The following is a 19,302-nucleotide window of genomic DNA, read 5'->3' on the forward strand; positions in this document are numbered from 1 at the left end:
AGCCCCAGACGAGACTAAACACTCAAGGTCACCCAGACTCTTAAAGCTGGCTAGCCACCAGAAACCGTAACACTCCAAGTAAAATAAATGCACAAAACCAAATGCATCTCGACAGCCATCTTGGGGGCTTCTTCTGTGAAAGAAAAACCCGTATCTCTTACTAAGGACACTATTTTCTCTCCAGGAAAAGTGCTCCATCCTCCAACGCCTAAACAATAAATAAAACGAGGCTTTACACCAAATAGCACTCTCACTGCATCTAGCCGCGTCACCCACCGGCACGCGAGTCCGCTTGTGACCACATCGTGGGCCTCTAGCATGATGCCTGGGAAAACGTTTTTCCACACTTTGCTCGCCTCTTGTTGCAACTTCATCTCACTTTCACATCCAGAATTTGTCTAGGTAGGATATGTTCTAGACTTAATGTTAGCGCAGGGCTCTTAACTTCCTTACCTGGGCCTCTTCCTCAAAAAATACACATCGATGAAAATAGGAAAATGCACAGACTTTTCCCAAAAGGTAACTGTGAAAAAAACATAAAGCACATAGTATATTGAAGAAGCAATAAAGATCCATGGAAATTTTCGGTGTTTGGTTGTTTTTTGGTTTGTTTTTTTTGTTTGTTTTTTGCACGTTTGTTACTGCTTTCTAAAAAACGATGGGGAATTTGAGCAACAGTCTAGAGGAGAAAAGAAGCAAGTGGGAGAAAGGGGCAAAGAGACCGGAGAAGTGAACAGAAGTGACAGGGCAAGGTCCCAGTGGGCCTTGCGAGATTTACAGCTCAGTGGAGAGAAGTGAGACTCACAGAAAGGAGAGAAGGGTCTCTCTTTAAGACAAGAAGAAAAAAGAAGAGCTTCAAGGGTGACAACACGGAGAAAATTCAGTGTGAAGAGAAGTTGAGAGAGGCACTCATATTGACATATAACAGGGTGTTCTGCCAAGATTCCCCCTGGGACCCGAGGAAACATGAAGCCAAGACACATTAGAAACAGGCAGAATAGGTCAGCAAAGGAGCGTCTGCAGCGTCAAATGCAATTCTACTCAGTACTCCTGCCGTGCCTAAGCTCCCGAGGAACTGGCTGATGGTCTATAGAGAACGTGAGAGAGAAATTCTAATAGACACCCTACTATGGAAGGCTGGAAGGTAGGTGGGATCTAAAATGTCCTTATTCCTTTTAAGAACCTCCTCCATTCCAAAGCTGCTCATCGTCAAACGTGGAAACAAATGAGTCAGAAGTGGTTACCAGCTCAAAAACTACCCATGAGTCCCAAAGATCACATGTGAGTATGTGATACAGTCCACTCTTTGAGACGTAGTCGAAAGTTGGCTACTGAAGAATTTGAATTCTTAATCTCCAGGGCTGTAAACCCCAAGGTCTACAATAGATCCATGACATTACCTTTGCCCTCTAATTTTTATTGTAACAGCTTTATTGAGATATAATTCACATAACATACAATTCACCAATTTGAACCATACAATCCGATGGTTTTTCGTGCATTCGCAGAGTTGTGCAACCATCACCACAATCAATTTTATAACATTTTTACTACCCACACACACAAAAATCATACCCTTTAGCATTTAGTCTCCATTTTCCATCAATACTATCCTTCTCTCTGGTCCTACATTCTGTCTGTATAGATTTGCCTATTTTTTGACACTTCATATAAATGGAATCAGATAATATGTGGGCTTTCATGGCTGGCTCCTTTCACTTAGCACAATGGTTTCAAGGTTTGCCCATGTTATAGCATGCATCAGTACTTCTTCCTTTCTAACACCAAACAATATTTCATTGTACAGACACACAAATATGTTACCTATTCATAAAACTAAGTTTAAAAACAGAAGAACAGAATCAAATGCCATAAAAGCCAGCGAATAGTTAATAGCAAATAATAGAACAATTCATATAAAGAAGTGGTTCATGGTAATAAAAGAGCCCTGGTATTGTCAGAACCTAGGTTCTTTTTCCAAGTCTGCTGCTCACTAGAAACTTGAAGGCATAAATTGCTTAACTTTTCTGGACTTAATTTCTTTGCCTGAAAATTTGGGGATCAGACAGTTTATAGTCTATGCAACTAATTAGAGTCAACATTTTCTAGGGCTAACCAACCATTCGCTAAGTTCTTCACATGCATTTGAATCTCATAACCACTCTATAAAAATAAACTATTTCCTCAAAGATCTAGAAATACAATTACCATGTGATCCAGCCATTCTACTTCTGGGTGCGTACCCAAAACAATTGAAAGCAGGGTATTATGGGCTGAATGGTATCCCCATAGATTGCATATGTTGAAGTCCTAAGCCCCTAGTAACCCCAAAATGTTTTTGGAGATAGGGTCTTGAAAAAGGTAATTAAATTAAAATATAGTCATTATGGTCAGTTCAAATCCAACATGACCATTGTCCTTAGAAGAGAAAATTTGGAAATCTTCCATTTGAGCCATGTCAGTACATTACCTATTCAAGGAAAGACCACATGGAGATATAAGAAGACAGTCATCTACACACCAAGGAGAGTGTCTTCAGAAGAAACCAAGACCTTAATTTCAGACTTCTAGTATCCAGAATTGTGAGAAAATAATGTGCTGTTGTTTCAACCACTTAGCGTAGAGTACTTTGTTATGGCAGCCCTAATGAACTAATACCCGGATCTCAAAGAGGTATTTGCATATCCATGTTCACAGTAGCTTTATTCACAGTGGCCAAAAGGTAGAAGCAACCCAAATGTCCATTGACAGATAAATGGATAAATAAAATGCGACATATACACACAATGGAATATTGGTTAGCCTTAAAAGGGAAGGAAGTGCTGACACATGCTACAATATGAATGAACCTTGAAAACATTATGCTAAGTGAAATAATGCAGTCACAAAAAAAACAAATATTGTTTTCCACTTAGATGAGGTCCCTAGAGTAGTTGAATTCATAGAGACAGGAAGGAGAACAGTAACTGGGGGCGGAGAGAAAGGGAGAGAAATGGGAGTCGTCATCTAATGGGCCCAGAGATTCAGTTTCGTAAGATGTCCTGAAGATGGATGGTGGTGATGGTAGCACAATGATGTGAATGTGGTTAATGCCACTGAATGGTACACATAAAAATGGTTAAGGTGGTAAAGTCTGTGTTATATATATTTTACCACAATTAAAAAGAAAAACAATTTAAGTGAAAAATGAAATATTATTCTCACTATATGAATGCAGAAACTAACATGTTTTCTCAAGTTCCAACAGTCTGTATTTCCATCCGGGTCTGCATCCCAAAGCCCACGCTAGATATACAACTTTCCATCCTAACACTACATTTCTTTTTCTTTTAAATCAAGAAGACATGCTAGTTTTTATTCTTTTTTTTTCTATTAGTACATAACTCAAGCTATTTTCAGATGATTTTACTTTCCCAGCAAGCATTTTGTCTGTTGACCTGCTTTGGAAAGGTATATTTTCTTCAGAAAAGTTGTTCCCTTACCTAATCTCGCTCCCAATCTCCATATTCCTGACTTGCACTATGGCCTCTTATTTCAGGTCCATCCCTCCCTCCCACCCCCACCCCCCAAAAAAGAAAAGATGAAATGGAATTTCTCTAAAATATGCAGGGCTTATAAGTAATGGATGCCAAGATCTCCTCCTCCTTTTATGCCAAGACTATATTCTCTTAACTTCAGTGCATTACTCCCTCTCCCAATTGTCTCAGTGTTTGAAAGCTGTTGGGCCAGAAGCTTCGGTCTTTGAAAGTCTGAAACTAGTACTGTCCCCGGGGGTAAGACTGTGCAGAGTCCTGTGTGCCAAGCTGCAAACAGGTTGGGGCTGTTGCGAAGAACAGAATGTCCTCTAACAAAGAGGAGGGGCCCAGAGTAGCCACAAGCAACCAGAGGAGCTGCCATGGTGTGGCACGTGCTATGGAGCGAGGGTGAAAGAACACGAGGTGGCTGAGGGGAGAGATGCAAAGTTCTAGGAAATGAGGCTAAGTTCTGCAGAACGCTTTCCTCTCAAGAATATAGGCCCCATACATGGCTGCAACCTATTTTTTAAATAGATTTTTTAATTGATTTCAGAGAGGAAGGAGAGGGAGAGAGAGAGATAGAAACATCAATGATGAGAGAATCATTAATCAGCTGCCTCCTGCATGCCCCCTACAGGGGATGCCCTGACCTGAAATCAAACCATGATCTCCTGGTTCATGGGTTGACGCTCAACCACTGAGCAACACTGACCAGGCTGCAAAGTATTTTTTTAAAACTATTTTTAAAAAGCTATACTTTTCCTTAAATTGTATATACAAATAAGAAGGCATCCCACCCAGGAATATCAGGCTAACTCTCCAAATCTTTCTGTACCGGAGAAAAGCAAACAGCCAAACTAATCATGCAGCAAAGAGACATTATAGGAAATAAAAGCACATCTCCCGGGCTCAGCTCCCCAAATAGTCTCACAATAAGTCAAAAAATATGTTACATAAGCATCCAAGAAATAGTCTAAATTCAATGGTGGTAGTGAAATTCTGTCATATTTAACACGGCCTTGAGTAAGTAGGCCATGGACTAGGGCTAAGCCCTTTTTTTATATCAAATCAATGGCTGTGGCTATTGTAGCGCCTCTTCCTTTTGCAGAATGCAACCTGTTCTAGATTTCCTGGCAGAGGCTGTGATCCCTGGCAACACTATGCTTCCTTCTGAGTATTTATTTGCCCGATCACATTATGTTTCAGTGAACTGAACGTGTGTGCAAGCGCAAGCGGAAGCACTAACCCAGGGAGAAAAAGGGAGACCCACATCTTCAACGTGTGTCTCAGTGCAAAACCCTCAGAGTCTTTATCCTCGGGGCTTAAGAGGATAAGCCTTTCCTACCTTGCCCATATCGTCCACCTTGTCCCCCTACTTACTGAGATCACAGTGACAAACAAGACTTTGGCACAGAATCCTCTATTTTCATTCAGTAGGCAGCAGAAATGTGGGCCAAACAGATGAGGGCAGTGCAGGCTGTGGTACAATGTGCTCTGCCCCCAAGCCAGTGAAGCAGCAGATGCAACGGTGCTTGAGGCATCCTTGGAGGAATGCATCACCCACCCGTGGATGGCAGCCAGCCTCCTCTTCTCAGCCACTCCAGTGCATGGAATAGCTCAGGTGGCAGGAATGGAGGCTGTGCCTGGGTCCAGCAGCATGGGCTCCCTCGTACCACTCTTACCAACGACCTAGCCATTGCCACTGCTGAATGTCCAACCCATCAGTAGCAGGATAGATGCCAAGCCCTATAGCACCTGCAAGGGCGTCTGCCAGCCCCGTGGTGGAAGGTGATTATAGCACACCACATCCACCAGAGGGGAGGAGGAGCCTGCAATTCACGCTTCCCTACTCCAGGTATGGGTTTGCCTTCTCTGCCTGGGAGGCTTCTGCAAGCACACTATGCGAGGAGAGAAGAATGCCTAACCTACCCGCATGGTATCTCACAGAACACTGCTGCAAACCAAGGGGCTGGTTAACTCAAAGGAGGTGCAGCAATGAGTGTACGACCAAGGAAGCCACTAATTTGATCACAAACTTAATTGTTAAAAAACCGCCAGTTCGACCGTGAAAAAAAGGATCAGTTAGGGCACTAGCGTTCCTTCTCTTCCAGTATCACCCTGATTCATGCTCCAACCCTGACATTTCCCCAGGAAAAGTGTTTCCTCTCAGTGGTCAAAGGTGTCAAGATCTGGGTACTAGGTGTGTTCATTGGTACTGGGGTATCACTTTTTCTCGGCCCTTTCACCAATGAGAGGTAGGAAATACATGAATGTGCACAGACATATACATACATATAAATATGTAAGCACTCATACATAAAAATACACATATGTCTGCATCTGCACATGAACATACATACACACATCCACATATGGCCAATACCAAGCCATCCCACAGGGTTCTTTTTGCCTTCTCTCATTTGCTAGGTCCTATAATACAAGATTGTTTGCTCCATACTACTGTCTGTCTCTCATTTTAAGAGGGATTAAATTTTACCGAAAGCTCCCCATGCAGAATGACCCTCCTGTCTTATTGGCCAACAAAGGATCACATACCTATGCCAGAACCTACCTCTGGCACAGGACCATCGCCATTGGCTTCGCCCAGTCACTCTGCCACCACCTCCATCCCCAGGGCTGGGGTCAGGGCCTCCGCTCAAGTGCACAATAACATGGAGAAGGGTGAGATACACAAGGAGAATAGGGCTTCTCTTTTTTTCCTTAAATAATGTATATTTTTAAAATTTTTATTTATTGATTTGAGATAGAAAGAGGAAGAGGGAGGGAGAGGGAGAGAGAGAGAGAGAGAGAGAGAGATCGATTTCCTCCACTTATTTATGCATTCATTGGTTGATTCTTGTATGTGCTCTGACCAGGGATCGAACCCATAACCTTGGTGTATCAGGACAACGCTCTAACCAACTAAGGTACCTGGCCAGGGCAGAGAATATGGTTTATAATAGAGAGAAGGTAGGGGAGCATGGAGCATGCACATCATGGAGACAACCAGCTATGTCTGCTACATGAACCTACAATCCACAGAGCCTACTGGGCAACACAACTCCTCTGAAATTACATGCAAAGGTTTCTTTGTGTGTGCACGTGCACACTTTCCTGGGCACAGGATCCACAGTCCTCATCATTTCTCAGAGGGCTCCGGGACCCAGGAAAAGTTCAGAACCAGTCTCTTCATTCGGAACTAGCTCAGTCCATGATCTTAATTTACAGAGCACAGGAGGTTTCTAGGAACTTAAACCCCAATTCAGAAAATGTGAGCATTTCTCCAATCTCATTTATTACACTTGTGCTCCCAGGGCAGGAGTCAGAAAACCAAACCGCCTGGCCTTTGTCGAGACACAAACGTTTGTCTCAATTTGAGTCCCTCTTCAGCCTGTTCCTAGAGACTGACCGTTGGGGCTTCTGGGGCAATTAAGGGCACTAAATCCTCTGCGAATTAGACATGCTGCCTTTCAACTCATTCTTCTGAAGGACAAGGGGACGGCGCGGGAGTCCCCGGAGGAATAAAGGGAACAGACGTGCAAACTGTCATAAAGAAGAAGAAAATCCATGGCTTAGGAGCTAGAGAGCAAATGTCAAGGCAGCTTGTCAGTTTCAATGTGTTCTCAGGATCATATCCCACTGGCCCCAAATGCAGAGTGCAGAGTCCCAGAAATCTTGCCACCATGTGGGACAGCTGTGACCATAGAAAGAGATCAACAAACGCGTCCAGGGCTTTAATCTGCTAGGGCTCCTTCCGCAGTGCCATTTATCTATCTGCAAAGACTGAGTACAAAGGCGCTGTACTGCAGGCATTATGCCAGGTAGGAAGGGGGAGGGGGGCATTTAAAAGCATGTGCCCTTGGGTGTGGCTCTTACATTTTTGCCAGGCAGACAACTGCTGTGCAGACAGAGATGACATCACGGGAATCTAGATTGCTCTTAGCCACCTCGGTCACAGGGTGACTCTATAAAGCGATCATCCCAAATGGGCCGCTTTTGAAAGAGGACACTTCATGATTAAACCAAGACGAGAGCTGTGAAGAGGGGCAGTCCCAGCAAGCCAGATGGCTGGCACCCTGCTCGGCCAGTACTTCATAAGACTCTGCTCTGGTCTCTGTCATTCACCCAACACGTTGTATGTGCCTTACACTGGGCTAAGCAGCACAGAGAGTATGAAAAAATCATTAAAAGGCTGTAGCGTACCATTGCACACCATAGCATGTAGTCCTTGCCTGTAGGATCATCTCTCTGCTCTAACAGTACCCCGGCTGCCTTGAGCAGCGGCTCTCTCGGCAGCCTTGAAATCCAAATGAGCTGACGTTTACTCTGAGCTAAGGCATTAGGAGGTTCTGCATGGCTGGGTTTTTAAGTCTTTGATTCAGAATATATCCAAGTGACTCACTGGACTATTTTGGTCTTGGGAATTAAGCTGCATGCAGAAAGTCCCGCTGCCATCTCACGTTCCAGGGTAGACAGAAGCCTTCCTTGGAAACCTCTGGAACATCTGCCTGAGTTTGGGGAGTCAACCGGATCAGATCGGACACACCTTAAAAAAAACCTCTTGAACTCTGATGACATTTTCTCATTTTAAGTCACCTCCAAATCCTCTCCTAGGTCAATAATCATTTATGTGCATTAACCTCCATTCTCTTGGCTGGAAAAAAAAAAGCATTTCAAATCAAGGACCCCTAGTTCAGCCTGGCTAGTGTCGTTCAATGGTTGACCATTGACCCATAAGCCAGGAGGTCACAGTTTGATTCCTGGTCAGGGCGAATGCCTGGGTTTTGGGCTTGATCCCCAGTGTGGGGCATGCAGGAGGCAGCCAATCAAAGACTCTCTCTCATCATTGATGTTTCTATCTCTCTCTCCCTCTCCCTCCTTTTTCTCTGAAACCAATAAAAACATATTAAAAAAAAGAAAGAACTTCTGGTTTCTTACTGTCTTCATCACTGGCCAAAATTAAAATTAAATTTAAAAACTTTTTTACTCCTGATGCTTTAGGAATGCAAAGGCTTCTACTGCAGCCATTATGCTGGGTGGGGAGGAGAAGGGGCATGAAAAAGCATGTGCCTTTGGGTGTGGCTCTTACATTTTTTCCAATATTAATAATAATTTTTGCCAGTAATAATAAATTACTTTTAAAAACAAATATTACAGATTTCCTGAATTCAAAAGTAGAAAATGTTTATTATAAAATTTAGAAAACAGAAAAAGTATAAAAATGAAAATTGAAGTTAGCCAAATTCCCACCACCAGGCAAAACCATTTGTTAATATTTTGGTGCACTACTTTGCCATCATTTTTGTACACATATCTATAAATGTACATATTTACATAGATACAGAAAAGTCTCATAAAATTAAGACCACACTAAATGTACATTTTTTTTTTAGAATTTTAAAAAGTATTTCTATTGATTTTTAGAGAGAGAGGAAGGGAGAGGAATAAAGAGAGAGAAAGACCTATGTGAGAGTGCAACATCAATCACTGCCTCCTATACACCCCCTACTGGTGATGGAACCAGCAACCCCGGGCATATGCCCTGACCGGGAATTGAACTAGCAACCTATGGGTGCCCTGGATGCCACCCAATCAACTGAGCCACACTGGTCAGGGCCTGTATGTACAATTTTTAAGATGCTTTCAACCCTTAGCACTTTATGGTGAATATATTCTGCAGGCATCAACCATATTTTTGTCAACTTCTTTTTCAGGTGTAAAATGTTCCATTCAAAGCACTACAAGTACTGGTTGTGAAAATGTATATTTATTCATAATTGTTAAGTGACCACTTGCATAGCTAGCATGCTTTTTAGTGGCATGTGTGAAATATGTCTGCCTCCTTAAAAAGGACAAGTCGAAGGACAATATGCTAAGTCACTCAGCTTTACAGAACTTGGAATCAATCCACGTAGAACAGCCCGAGACCTCTGAAATGCATCAAGAGATCAAAGCAGGGTTGTCTCAGACTAACGGCTGACCAGAGAACAGAAGGACATGCTCTGGAGGGGAAGCGGGGAGATTTGCTGGGTACTACAGCGTCTAGAGAAACAATTGAAAACTCATACGAAACAATTTAAACATTTTTATGCTTTCTACAGGCTTTGCACTGTGTTAAGTAAGGGTGGCACAAAGATGACTAAGCCATAATCTTTTCTCTGAAGGACATCACAGCCGACAGGGTGACACAGATGCAACACTGACATGTGGGATGCTTGAGCCTGCTGAGATGAGGAGATTGCTTGAATTGTTTGGGTGAGCCCAATCTGATCATATGAATCCTTACAAGTGGAAGAGGAGGATTGAGGGTCAAAATCTCAAGAGATGAACCCCTCCATCCAGTTGTTCAAAACAGCCATTCTTAACTTCCTCCTGTCATTTTTTCCCCCATGTCTAACCCAATAGATCACATTGATTTTATCTCCCAAATTATTTTAAATCGGCCCAACTTTCTCCATCTCTCTTGCTGACGTCTTAGTCTACAGCGCAGACTCTACACCATCACCATCTCTTTCCTGGACTTCCACAACAACCTCCTACTTGGTCTCCACACCTTCTCTTTCATCTTCCTCTGACCCACACACCACAAAGTAAGAGTAATGGTGAAATGTAAATTCGAGAAAACTGCTCTTGTATTTAAAATTCCTTAGGGGTTTCCCACTGAACCTGGAGTAAAATGCACTCCTTACTGCAGCCTACAAGGCCCTGTGTGATGTGATCCTGCCCACTTCTTTGGTCCCACCATGAATCTCTCTCTTTGATGGCTCTGTGCACTCGTCATTCTCTCCTAGCTTTCAGTTCTTGGAGCCCACCCAGCTTTTGCACATCTCAGAGTCTGCACAGACTGTCTTTTCTGCCTGGAACATTTGTGTCTCCACCTCTTTCCATTCTAGTTCCTTCTCACCCTTTTATCCTCCATCCCGAATCCTTATTTCTTTTTTCTTGATACTATTTATAAACACCTTAGATACTTGCCTGTGTACCTGGCTTTGTTGGTCTTCAGCACTAGAACATAAGTGAGGGCAGAAACAGTGATTAGTTTGCTGTCTTACACTCAGCCCTGCGAAGAGCGTGCCTGACCCGGAAATGGTTGATGAATTACTTACTTCTTTAGTCATTCTGATGGCAGAAAGAGTGGATCGAGATGGGGGAACAAGACTGGAGGCAGGAACAGGGACTGAGAGATTACTGCAGAGTTCCAAATGAAAGAAGAGAGGAGCCTGGGCTTGATCAGTAATAGAAAAGATGGGGAAGAGGAAAACTGAACTATACCCTAGGAGGAATGGCAGGTTCCAACTGAGAACTAGAACAAGAGAGAAGCAGATAGGGGGGACAGGAAGGGATGCATCTGTGTTGGGTGGAGTGGAGTCGAGGGATTGTCCAGGTAGAAAGAAATAGGGTTAGACAGGCAATCATGATTTACAGATTTGCCCATATGAGCATTTTTATAGTAGATTATTTCCAGCATGTTCCCAGTTGTCGCATCAAAAACCACCCAAGTCTAAAACCACTGTTTAATAGTCAGCCTAGCAGCAGCGAAAATGGAAAGGGACTCAGTCCAGAGCCTTCCTCTAGAAGAATTGATCAATACACAATGAAAGGAAACTCGCCACAATGGCATTTCCTCCCACCTCTTCCCCCTTGATCATCTCAAACCTTCCTGGCTGCAGATGGCCCACTTCCTAACCCACGTCAGCCTCTGAGCACCAAATGGCTATGGTGCCTGCAGAGCAGACCAATCAGATATTCTTAAGTATCAGACACAACACCAGCTCAGGATTTCTCCGAGAAATCATCATATATGGTAACTCTTCCTTTCCTTACTCCCATCTTCTTTGCTTTATGGAGATCTCCTTATCCCTGCCTGGTATTCAGAAAGATATAACCGGCTGAGGAATACCCAGCTTCAAGTATAACACTGACCAGAAGGACAGAATGGGATCCAGCCAGCTGGCCAGTGCATGAGTCATCACTGACTCTAACCGTGATCCGTGTAAATATTGGGATGCACTTTTCTGCTTTGTTAGTATTACCATTAACAGATTCTATGGCAGAATAGACCTCAACAGACAAATTCTGTATCAAAAGTTCCCTTGCTATTCTAATTATTTAAAATTCTGAATATATTTTTATAAATACACAATATTGCAACAGGGAGTTTCCTATACCTGCCCACCAAACGCCCATTTAATTGATAAAGTAAGCGAATCATACATCTTTGAAGCTGGAATAAGGCCTTCAGTAAGTGGAAGTCATGTTACCCTTTACAGAGGAGGAAACCGAGACTGCTGCGGGTCCCACAAGTCCTGTGAATAAACCTTTAAATCCATGCACCAAGTATAACCTGTTTCTATGAGCAAAGGCGGGGCGGGGGGGTGGGGGGAACACCCATGGCATACAGACGGAAGGAAGGCGAAGCTGTAGCTCAGGGTGGTTACAAGCTTTACACAGGCAAGAACTTTACCCAAGGCCATCAGAGTAATAATGGGCAGGACTGGGCCTGGAACCTAAACTTCTTTTTAGACCGCTGGTCTAGAATTCACGGTCAGGGGCCACCTTGGTCTTGACCCTCGGGGGAGAGAAGTAGAGGGCTCCATAGAAACCCAGCTGCCCTCAATAGCACTCTGTGTTCTCGGGTCATTTTATGGAAGGACGGCATGTTCTGGAAGCCACAGAGACCAGCCAAGCATTTTTCCCCCGGCTGGAATGTACTTGCCACACCAATCAGCTGACCAGAGTCCAGACCCGGGTTACAGGAGATGCTAACCTGCTCCCTGCTGACGGGGAGGAGGCTCTCCAGTTCTCTCTGGCCTGGGTTCCCCTTGCTCCAGTCAGAGCCTGCGGGGAAAGGCTCCTACGTGCCCAGGGGTGGGACAGAAAGCAGGAAGGCCCGAGGAGGAAAATCCAGCGTTCTGTTTGCACGTTCCAATCCCCAATGTGTGATTCATTCCAAATGCAAACTGAAAACCTCACTAATTTCGCCTTCCTTTCCAAACTGTCTCCTTTCAAGTTTTTACACATAAATTCCGACGAGAACTGACATCGTGTTTTCTGCAAAAGAAAGCAACCTGACTGCCAACCATGGAGGGAAAGTTATGAAAAGTGGTACACAGCTGTTGTTGGATTTTCTGTTTTTGTAATGGGACTGATGATGAAAACGAAATCACGCTGAGCGGGGCTCCTTCCTGGCTACTATTGAGCCGGAGAAGCCGGTGACAGTTTCTCTTCCCCTCGCTATCAGTGTGAGACTTCAGAGGACGCAGAGGCCTCAGATGACCTCCGCTGGGCAAAGGGTGCCCGGGGGATGCTAAATGGCAGCTCCCTGGGCGGGCCTGGGAGGTAGCCCCAGAGGGAAGTGGAGCCCCACAGCTTTCTCAGCAGCCTGCTTTCTCCAACCAGCTCTCCCCAGAACAAAAACCACCCTGTCGGCTACCGTCAACAGTCAGAAAAACATGCCTCTAGACAAAGCCCGGCTATTCAGCGGGTCCCCAAGCTGCCTCTTCCACCCCTCGGGCGCACTGGCCCAACAGCTCATGCAGAGGCGGCTATAAAAATCGGAAGAAAGAAATGTCTGCGGAAGGAGGAAGGCATCCCCCCTTATGCTTCCCATTTCATGGCAAACACCTGCTGCTGGCCGGGCCAGCAGTACAGGTAAGAGGGTTAGAAGCCATGTCCCATACAGTCCAAGGGAGGGGGGCAGGAAACACGTGACTGCAGGGAGAGTGTGACCCAGAGAGGAAATGATCAAGGGAAATCGGAGAGCTGTCTCCCAATCATTTCAAGAGCTGTCACATGGAAAGGGAAGCAATTTGCTCTGAGTTACTCCTGGAGGTGAAGGAATAAGGGGACATGAGTTTTTTCACCATAAAAAGGACTTTCTCACAGCCAACTGGAAAGAGCAGTGAGCATTTTAAATCTGCACCCCACAGGTTTTCAAGGCAACTCTTCCTTTACCCTCCCCCATCAAAGTCGCCCAGACCTTGCCCCGGCTGGCATGGTTCAGTGGTTGAGCATCGACCTGTGAACCAGGAGGTCACAGTTCGATTCCCGGCTGGGGTGCATGTCGGTATTGTGGGCTCAATCCCCAGTGTAGGGCATGCAGGAGGCAGCCGATCAACGATTCCCTCTCATCGTTGATGTTTCTCTCTCTCTCTCCCTCTTCCTTTGTCTCTGAAATCAATAAAAATACGTTAATTTTTTTTAAAAAGTTGCCCAGACCTAAGAATCTGTCTTTGGCCTCTTCTCTCCCTGCGCCTCTCACCTGTGTGAGTGTCAAGGTTTCTATGACCCCAGACAACTTTTCAACACCAAACCCCCGTCTGTCAAGTCTCAGCTAGACTTTGCACTGGTCCTACTGACCCCCCCCCCATCTTTCAGGGCCCCATATTTCTCCAAGCCACGGGCCTCTGAGCTGTCACTGATGCACAGCCCTGCTCCTTTCTACATTAACATCCAGACTTGTGCCCCCTCCTTCCCCAGCCTCCTCTGTCCCCACCCCCTCAGGACCCCGCAGATGCCCCAGGAAATCTCACACCTCCCTCCCCGGACACAGGGGACGGCAGTGGCTGAAACACTGCTGTAGTGGGACACTTGCTCACCCTTAGAGGTTGAGTCTCGACCAGCTTTCCACTCACCCCGTCTTCATCGCTCCCTCCCGGCCCACTGGACCCTCACCTTCCCTGCATGTTTAGCAAATTGTTCTAGTTGATGACAACACTGTCCTGTGCTAAACCCTTAGCGTCTCAAAGGCAAGGGGCTGAATCTGTTTCGTTGTTCTCTCTCCAGAGCCTAATGTACTGTCTGGAATGTGTTTGCTGAGCATGTGAAAAAGAGAAAGAAAGAAGGAAGGAAAAGAAAGGTAGAAGGAATGGGAGATGGAAGGAAGGAAGGAAGGAAGGAAGGAAGGAAGGAAGGAAGGAAGGAAGGAAGGAAGAAAAGGAGAGAGGGAGGGAAGGAGGCTTTTGGGGGGAAGGATGCCCTGCATTTGGTGCACTCTTACTCTATTTCCTTTCCATTAGAGTACTTTCCCTTCCACTGGATTTTAAAGATTTTGTTTGTGGGTTCTCAAAGGGGAGATAATGCCTGGCTTAGCTACACTGAATAGGGGTGCATTCTATGAAACAAGGCAAGAGTCTAGTCAGAATCAACCACAGCGCAATACACATCACAAGAATCATAGGGGCAATTATTTATCTGAAAAAATTTAGTAATTAAGTGAATTAGAAACTAAAATAACTAGTTTCATGCTTTTAAAAAAATTGCAGTAAACCTGAATTTGTAAAACATGTTTTTAAGCATAAAAGTCTTCAGTGACTGACTACTTTCCTACCCTGGGGGTTGGCAAGCAAAGGGAGGGTAAGATCCAATTTCTCCCTGGCTTGGAGGCTGAGAGTCATGCTCAACTGTGCGCACCAGCAAAAAAGTCAGATCCGTGATCCATGATTTTTTATAAGGTTGCCAACCTCTAAGAGGTTTGCTTTAACATACTCAAAAAGGTCGCTGAAAACAAAAATAAAAAAGGCCCTGGTGACTTTAGCAAGAAGAGATCGGGTGGCAAAGTGGGGAGAGAAGCCAGACTGCAGACACCAGAGATGAGTGGGCACCGGGAAAACGCAGGACAGACTCAGCGGCAACACACTTGGAACTTGAAGGGAGCAACACATGCACAGAAGTGGGAACATTCTAGAAAGGCAACAGATGTAAACAAAACGTCTTTTCTTTTTCTGAATCTGGGTGATACTGCGCATTTTTAAATGCAAGTATTCCAATAATGGGGTGAAAGCCAGGTGGGGATCTGGGGGCAGCAGGAGAATGACAGTGCTATTAACTCAACACAAAAACTCAACAGAGTTGACACTACTTGTGAGGTTGGGCCACCTAAGTCCAAAGTTTTGGAGGAAAATAGAGATAACTGTAGAGTTAAGATTTGTCCTGGGATGTGGTTCTCAAACTTCAGGGTCATATAAATGTCCTGGGGTATTTGTTTAATAGACTGTGGTCCTACCCCTTGGGATTCTGATTCAGTAGTAGGTCTAGAGCAGGTCCTATGCATGTGCATGTTGAAAAAGAAGTGGGGAAAAAGTAGGGAGGAAGAGAGGGAGGGAAAAAGGAAGGAAGAAAGGCAGGAAGTTAATTATAACTTTTTTAGAAGGAGCCCTGGTATTCCAGTGTAAAAGTGTTAAAGGTAGTAACGGGACCACAATATGAGACCAGCCAAGAGCAGTAATTCTCAAACTTTACAATGTGCATACGATTCCTCTGGGGCTTGGTAATTTCCTGTGGTTGGTGGCTGTCATGTGCATTGCACAATATTTAGTAACATATCTGATATGTAGTAATATATTGACCTCTCCCCACTAGATGCTGGTAGCAACCCCACCCCGTTGTGACAACCAAAATATGTCCTTAGACATTGCCTGATATACTATAGGGAGTAGCAGCTCTCCCCGTTGAAACTCACTGAGTTAGAGGAGTATCCCAAGGGCAAAAGTAGCAGCTCTCCCCGTTGAAACTCACTGAGTTAGAGGAGTATCCCAAGGGCAAAAGAAGGTGCTTTTGACTTTGCAATGTTCATTTTCTACTTCATTCATTCTGACTTCTATTGACACAATTCTGTATAAGAAAAGGAAAAGGCGTGGGAAAGGAGAAGAATGTAATCTATTGACACAATTCTGTATAAGAAAAGGAAAAGGCGTGGGAAAGGAGAAGAATGTAATCTAATAATGTAAAAAAAAACCCCACAAGAGTTTAAGCTAAGATAGAAGGCAAAGGACTGGAAGCTACTGGTGTTATAATGGTGTAATGTCATCAATTCTCTCCTTCTGAAGAATATGAATAGAGCACTGGGATTGTGGAAGGGATAGTAATACTAAATGTTCCATTTGTTCTCCCATATTTCCCATATTGCTCTTAGAGTAACCCATGTGATCCCTCTGGCCAGTGAAATATGTCACCTGCAGCCTGAGGCAGTGAGAAGTTCAGTGCTGTTCCCCAATCTGTCTTTGTCATACAGACTGAGTAGGCCATGTGCGCCTAATGGTGCAACCACACAATGGCAGAGCCTCTATCACAGTGGTTCTCAACCTTCCTAATGCCGCGACCCTTTAATACAGCTCCTCATGTTGTGGTGACCCCCAATTTCATTGTTACAAATTGAACATAATTAAAGCATAGTGATTAATCACAAAAACAATATGTAATTATATATGTAATTATAATTTTCCGATGGTCTTAGGCGACCCCTGTGAAAGGGTTGTTCGACCCCCAAAGGGGTCGGGACCCACAGGTTGAGAACCGCTGCTCTATCAGGTTGGGTCACTGAGTCACTGAGTGGGGTAGGTTTCCCTGCTGATTCATTTAGGACATCAAATGAGATTTGGGGGATAGGGGTGTTAACCCAGTCTAACCTAACAGTGAGAATAGTAACCCCACTTCAATGAAAGAACAACTAAAGTCCTCGGAATTTATAACCCAATTTTTCTTCATCAAATTATCCATTGCCAAAATTACTTTAAATTTGCATAAACGGACAAGAGAAGGAACTTTGAGGCCACACTTCCCCACAACAGAGGAATGCTGAACCAACTAAGATCTCATGAAATAGTGTTTTATTGCAATCTAATCAGAAGTCTAATGCTTAATTTAGTTATCACATTTAATAATCATTACAACAATGTTACAAATTAGATATTAAGGCAAACACAGTTGGCTGCCCACTCAATATGCTAACAAAATCGCAGTGTTGTTCGGAAAATGGGTGGCAATGGTGGACCCCTACACCAACCTTAGGAAATGAAACGTTGTTGACCAGCTAATGCCTGGCACACCCACCCCCCCCTAGATCTAATAGTGGTTTCTACATTTTCACAGGGTTCAGAAAAGAAAAAGAAGGACATGGCCCAGAGAACACATGTGGCCCACAAAGCCCAAAATATTCACCTGTGCCGAGCCAGCTCAGCCAAGGGTTCACAAGCCTGAGTGAGGGCAGCGAATGGATGAAGAAATGACAAAGAGAATAAGCTGGGTCTAGGTGCATCTCCTGTGCCTGGCTGAGGCCACAGAGAGAGATCCAGAGGCAAGTGGCTTTGCCAACAGGTCAGTCCGAGGCTTAACCCTATAGCCGCGTCCTACATTCACCATCAGATTTTTAAAGAAGTTTGCTATCCCCTAGTGTATGCCAACCACAGTAACCCCTTTAAGAGTTTAAGGGTGAACAAGTTATGTAGCTTTGGGCTCCAGGCTTGAAACCTGATGGGGGTGGGGGGAGCTCCTGGAAGCTTTTCCTTCCTGATTAAAATAATAAGACCCAGGGGGAGAAATGCCCCCTTCTTTGTCTGCCTCTTGCTGTTGTCATGTGACCAGGAAGAAACAGTCAAGGGAACCAGAAAGCAAATCAGATACCATGTGAAGCCAGGGCATGGCTGAATTATTGAATTAACCAGCCCTGGAACAGTGATGCATCTCCAGGTATCTTCGCAGAGAGGGTAAAAATACCCCTGTTGTTGCAACTTCTTTTGTTGGGTCTTCAGTTACTTAGGGTGGACAAAATCCTATTGACTTTCCATCACCGCGCAATAAACAAAGCAACTCTAGCATGTCTAGCACGATGGAAGCTGAGAAGCTGTAGTAGGCATTAGACCCTTTGCTCCTGGCTGGAAACTCTTCACAACATTGTAGGCCACCTCCCACATGGCCCTAGGAAGTCATGATTCTCTTAACTCTTGCTTTGGAAAGAAAGCACTAAATCTTCCAAATTCAGCCTTGGACATGAAATGCTTGAGCAACCCCAGCACCACAAGGTTAGAATCTTTCATTTGTAAGATGACAAAAACACTGTTGGTGAACCAAATGCTATTGGATCCCTTAAAAACTGTCCCTACCCACAAAACACTAGTATCCCTATATCTACAGTTTCAAAATAATTCAACATATCTTTATAAAAGTGCCTTGAGCCTAGCCAGTGTGGCTCAATGGTTGGGCATCGACCTATGAATCAGGAGGTCACTGTTTGGTTCTGGTCAGGGCATATGCCCAGGTAGCAGGCTTGATCCCCAGTGTGGGGCATGCAGGAGGCAGATGATCAATGATTCTCTCTCATCATTGATGTTTCTATCTCTCCTTCCCTTCCTCTCTGTAATAAATAAAAATATATTTTTTAAAAAGTTCCTTGAATTTATCTTTTGCATGGCCCTCTATCTCCCTACATGAAACAAAAAAATATCACCTTTAGTTTTGCCAATTAGGTTCTCTTCAAGTAATGTCATCAAATATGTAGACGCCCCTAACGATGTTCGAAGGTTACTCCCTCTAGATCAGTGGTTCTCAACCTTCCTAATGCCACGACCCTTTAATACAGTTCTTCATGTTGTGGTGATCCCCAATCATGAAATTATTTTCGTTGCTACTTCATAACTGTAATTTGCTACTGTTATGAATTGCAATGTAAATATCTGATATGCAGGATGTATTTTCATTATTACAAATTGAACATAATTAAAGCATAGTGATTAATCACAAAAACAATATGTAATTATATATGTGTTTTTCCAATGGTCTTAGGCGACCCCTGTGAAAGGGTCGTTCGACCCCCAAAGGGGTCGCGACCCACAGGTTGGCGACCCACAGGTTGAGAACCGCTGCTCTAGACTGAGGCGAAACATCTGTCCTGATCATTTACTCTGTTAAGGCTAACTTCTGTGGGTAATGATTTAATCACTGGAACATGGAAGCTGTCACCATGCTCAAAGGCTGTCACTGGATTCATTGATGAAAAAAGCCCTTCTGGCCA

General features: G+C 44.2%; 1 protein-coding gene across 6 annotated transcripts in view; it reads right to left on the bottom strand.

The window, feature by feature from the left end:
* MAP2K6 (mitogen-activated protein kinase kinase 6) overlaps positions 1-19,302 on the bottom strand; it is a 121,040-nt gene that overhangs the window by 37,176 nt on the left and 64,562 nt on the right. The window contains exons 1-2 of one of the 6 annotated variants that reach the window (XM_023759074.1): positions 4,896-4,931; positions 454-523 (exon numbers count right to left, since the gene is read on the bottom strand). The exons of 4 other annotated variants lie outside the window; for them this stretch is intronic. The gene's annotated coding sequence lies outside the window, so the exon portion shown is untranslated. Of the gene's footprint in view, positions 1-453; positions 524-4,895; positions 4,932-19,302 lie in introns of those variants that run through there. One more of the 6 variants, XM_023759076.1, reaches the window with a different exon arrangement.

Source organism: Myotis lucifugus, unplaced genomic scaffold (assembly GCF_000147115.1).
Source record: "Myotis lucifugus unplaced genomic scaffold, Myoluc2.0 scaffold_146, whole genome shotgun sequence".
NCBI lineage: Eukaryota > Metazoa > Chordata > Mammalia > Chiroptera > Vespertilionidae > Myotis > Myotis lucifugus.